Below are 4,962 nucleotides of genomic sequence, written 5' to 3' on the forward strand. Positions count from 1 at the left end.
GGAGCAGGGTGCATGGGTTTCCTCCGGGTGCTCCAGTTTCCTCCCACAGTCCAAAGATGTGCAGGTTAGGTGGGTTAGATATGCTAAATTGCTCTTAGGTAGTGTTACAAGGATAGGGTGGGGGTTTGGGCTAGGTTAGTGAGCTCTTTAAGAGGGTCGGTGCAGACACGATGGGTCAAATGGCCTCCTTCTGCACTGCAGGGATGCTTTGATTCTCCTGGTGAGTTTCATCAAGTTCCTGTTGACAGATCCCAGAAGATGGCTTTCTCTTCTGATGGTCATGTTTGACCAGTCACGAGACTTGGGTATCTGAGCACCAGGAAGTGCAGTTTCCACAGAGCTGAGAATAGTTTTGGGAAATTCCGCCTGGAATTGTTCTGGCTGTTCTGCCCCTTCCAGCTTGTGAGTGAGTTATGAATGTGCGCAGGCCCGCCAGCGTGGCACTGAACACTCCTGATTCTGGATCAAGTGAAGAATTCCCATCTATCTCTTGCCTGAAAACAAAGTGCGACAGTCACATGTGCTCCGCATCCTGGAGTCTTGGGTCAATAATTGTGGCTGGATGAATCCTGTTTTCAGTCGCTGTATTGAATCAATAAGAATTGATGTAGGCTGTCAGGGAAGGGCACAAGTGAAATGTGGAACTTGTTCAAGGAACAGGTTCTACGTGTCCTTAATATGTATGTCCCTGTCAGGCAGGGAAGAGATGGTCGAGTGAGGGAACCATGGTTGACAAGAGAGGTTGAATGTCTTGTTAAGAGGAAAAAGGAGACTTATGTAAGGCTGAGGAAACAAGGTTCAGACAGGGCGTTGGAGGGATACAAGATAGCCAGGAGGGAACTGAAGAAAGGGATTAGGAGAGCTAAGAGAGGGCATGAACAATCTTTGGCGGGTAGGATCAAGGAAAACCCCAAGGCCTTTTACACATATGTGAGAAATATGAGAATGACTACAGCGAGGGTAGGTCCGATCAAGGACAGTAGCGGGAGATTGTGTATTGAGTCTGAAGAGATAGGAGAGGTCTTGAGCGAGTACTTTTCTTCTGTATTTACAAATGAGAGGGGCGATATTGTTGGAGAGGACAGTGTGAAACAGATTGGTAAGCTCGAGGAAATACTTGTTAGGAAGGAAGGTGTGTTGGGCATTTTGAAAGACTTGAGGATGGACAAGTCCCCCGGGCCTGACGGGATATAGCCAAGGATTCTATGGGAAGCAAGAGATGAAAGTGCAGAGCCGTTGGCAATGATCTTTTCGTCCTCACTGTCAACAGGGGTGGTACCAGGGGATTGTAGAGTGGCGAATGTCGTGCCCCTGTTCAAAAAAGGAACTAGGGATAACCCTGGGAATTACAGGCCAGTTAGTCTTACTTCGGTGGTAGGCAAAGTAATGGAAAGGGTACTGAAGGATAGGATTTCTGAGCATCTGGAAAGACACTGCTTGATTAGGGATCGTCAGCACGGATTTGTGAGGGGTAGGTCTTGCCTTACAAATCTTATTGAATTATTTGAGGAGGTGACCAAGCATGTGGATGAAGGTAAAGCAGTGGATGTAGTGTACATGGATTTTAGTAAGGCATTTGATAAGGTTCCCCATGGTAGGCTTCTGCCGAAAGTAAGGAGGCATGGGATAGTGGGAAATTTGGCCAGTTGGATAACGAACTGGCTAACCAATAGAAGTCAGAGAGTGGTGGTGGATGGCAAATATTCAGCCTGGATCCCAGTTACCAGTGGCGTACCGCAGGGATCAGTTCTGGGTCCTCTGCTGTTTGTGATTTTCATTAATGACTTGGATGAGGGAGTTGAAGGGTGGGTCAGTAAATTTGCAGACGATACGAAGATTGGTGGAGTTGTGGATAGTAAGGAGGGCTGTTGTCGGCTGCAAAGAGACATAGATAGGATGCAGAGCTGGGATGAGAAGTGGCAGATGGAGTTTAACCCTGAAAAGTGTGAGGTTGTCCATTTTGGAAGGACAAATATGAATGCGGAATACAGGGTTAACGGTAGAGTTCTTGGCAATGTGGAGGAGCAGAGAGATCTTGGGGTCTACGTTCATACATCTTTGAAAGTTGCCACTCAAGTGGATAGAGCTGTGAAGAAGGCCTATGGTGTGCTCGCGTTCATTAACGGAGGGATTGAATTTAAGAGCCGTGAGGTGATGATGCAGCTGTACAAAACTTTGGTAAGGCCACATTTGGAGTACTGTGTACAGTTCTGGTCACCTCATTTTAGGAAGGATGTGGAAGCTTTGGAAAAGGTGCAAAGAAGATTTACCAGGATGTTACCTGGAATGGAGAGTAGGTCTTACGAGGAAAGGTTGAGGGTGCTAGGCCTTTTCTCATTAGAACGGAGAAGGATGAGGGGCGACTTGATAGAGGTTTATAAGATGATCAGGAGAATAGATAGAGTAGACAGTCAGAGACTTTTTCCCCGGGTGGAACAAACCATAACAAGGGGACATAAATTTAAGGTGAAAGGTGGAAGATATAGGAGGGATATCAGAGGTAGGTTCTTTACCCAGAGAGTAGTGGGGGCATGGAATGCACTGCCTGTGGGAGTAGTTGAGTCGGAAACATTAGGGACCTTCAAGCAGCTATTGGATAGGTACATGGATTACGGTAAAATGATATAGTGTAGATTTATTTGTTCTTAAGGGCAGCACGGTAGCATTGTGGATAGCACAATTGCTCCACAGCTCCAGGGTCCCAGGTTCGATTCCGGCTTGGGTCATTGTCTGTGCGGAGTCTGCACGTCCTCCCCGTGTCTGCGTGGGTTTCCTCCGGGTGCTCCGGTTTCCTCCCACAGTCCAAAGATGTGCAGGTTAGGTGGATTGGCCATGATAAATTGCCCTTGGTGTCCAAAATTGTCCTTGGTGTTGGGTGGAGGTGTTGAGTTTGGGTGGGGTGCTCTTTCCAAGAGCCGGTGCAGACTCAGGGGGCCGAATGGCCTCCTTCTGCACTGTAAATTCAATGATAATCTATGATTAATCTAGGACAAAGGTTCGGCACAACAACGTGGGCCGAAGGGCCTGTTCTGTGCTGTATTTTCTATGTTCTATGAATTCACATTCCTGTCACTGCCACAAATTGTACAGTAGGTTAGTGGCCATTGATTGCATTGTCCCCTCCCTCACCCTGCTCCCCTCCCCACCCTGCTCCCCTCCCCACCCTGCTCCCCTCCCTCACCCTGCTCCCCTCCCCACCCTGCTCCCCTCCCCACCCTGCTCCCCTCCCTCACCCTGCTCCCCTCCCCATCCTGCTCCCCTCCCTCACCCTGCTCCCCTTCCCACCCTGCTCCCCTCCCTCACCCTGCTCCCCTCCCCACCCTGCTCCCCTCCCCACCCTGCTCCCCTCCCTCACCCTGCTCCCCTCCCCACCCTGCTCCCCTCCCCACCCTGCTCCCCTCCCTCACCCTGCTCCCCTCCCCACCCAGCTCCCCTCCCCACCCTGCTCCCCTCCCCACCCTGCTCCCCTCCCCCACCCTGCTCCCCTCCCCCACCCTGCACCCCTCCCTCACCCTGCTCCCCTCCCCACCCTGCTCCCCTCCCACCCTGCTCCCCTCCCCACCCTGCACCCCTCCCCACCCTGCTCCCCTCCCCACCCTGCTCCCCTCCCAACCATGCTCCCCTCCCCACGCTGCACCCCTCCCCACCCTGCTCCCCTCCCCCACCCTGCTCCTCTCCCCCACCCTGCTCCCCTCACTCCCCTCCCCACGCTGCTCCTCTTGCCAACCTGCTCCTCTCCCGCACCCTGCTCCCCTTCCGCACCCTGCTCACCTCCCCCACCCTGCTCCCCTCCCTCACCCTGCTCCCCTCCCCACCCTGCTCCCCTCCCCACCTGGCTCCCCTCCCCACCCTGCTCCCCTCCCCCACCCTGCTCCCCTCCCCACGCTGCTCCCCTCCCCACCCTGCTCCCCTCCCCACCCTGCTCCCCTCCCCACCCTGCTCCCCTCCCCCACCTTGCTCCCCTCGCCCACCCTTCTTCCCTCCCCCATTTTGCTTCCCTCCCCACCCTGCTCCCCTCCCCCAACCTGCACCCCTCCCCACCCTGCTCCCTATCCCCCACCCTGCTGCCCTCCCCCACCCTGCCCACCTCCCGAACCTGCACCCCTCCCCACCCTGCTTCCCTCCCCCAACCTGTACCCCTCCCCAACCTGCACCCCTCCCCATCCTGCTGCCCTCCCCACCCTGCTCCCCTCCCCCCATCTTGCTTCCCTCCCCCACACTACTTCCCTTCCCCAACCTGCACCCCTCCCCATCCTGCTCCCCTCCCCCACCCTGCTCCCCTCCCCATCTTGCTTCCCTCCCCCACACTGCTCCCCTCCCCCAACCTGCACCCCTCCCGAAACTGCTCCCCTCGCCCACCCTGCTCCCCTCCCTCACCCTGCTCCCCTCCCTCACCCAGCTCCCCTCCCCCACACTGCTCCCCTCCCCACCCTGCTCCCCTCCCCCACCCTGCTCCCTTCCCCACCCTGCTCCCCTCCCCACCCTGCTCCCCTCCCCACCCTGCTCCCCTCCCCACCCTGCTCCCCTCCCCACCCTGCTCCCCTCCCCACCCTGCTCCCCTCCGCACCCTGCTCGCCTCCGCACCCTGCTCCCCTCCCCCACCCTGCTCCCCTCCCCCACCCTGCTCCCCTCCCCACCCTGCTCCCCTCTCCACACTGCTCCCCTCCCACGCTGCTCCCCTCCCCACCGTGCTCCCCTCCCCCACCCTGCTCCCCTCCCCACCCTGCTCCCCTCCCAACGCTGCTCCCCTCACACGCTGCTCCCCTCCCCACCGTGCTCCCCACACCCATCCTGCTCCCCTCCCCACCCTGCTCCCCTCCCCCACCCTGCTCCCCTCCCCACGCTGCTCCCCTCCCCACCCTGCTCCCCTCCCCCATTTTGCTTCCCTCCCCACCCTGCTCCCCTCCCCCACCCTGCTCCCCTCCCCACCCTGCTCCCCTCCCCCACCCTGCTGCCCTCCCC

Source organism: Scyliorhinus torazame, chromosome 10 (genome assembly GCF_047496885.1).
Source record: "Scyliorhinus torazame isolate Kashiwa2021f chromosome 10, sScyTor2.1, whole genome shotgun sequence".
Taxonomy (NCBI): domain Eukaryota; kingdom Metazoa; phylum Chordata; class Chondrichthyes; order Carcharhiniformes; family Scyliorhinidae; genus Scyliorhinus; species Scyliorhinus torazame.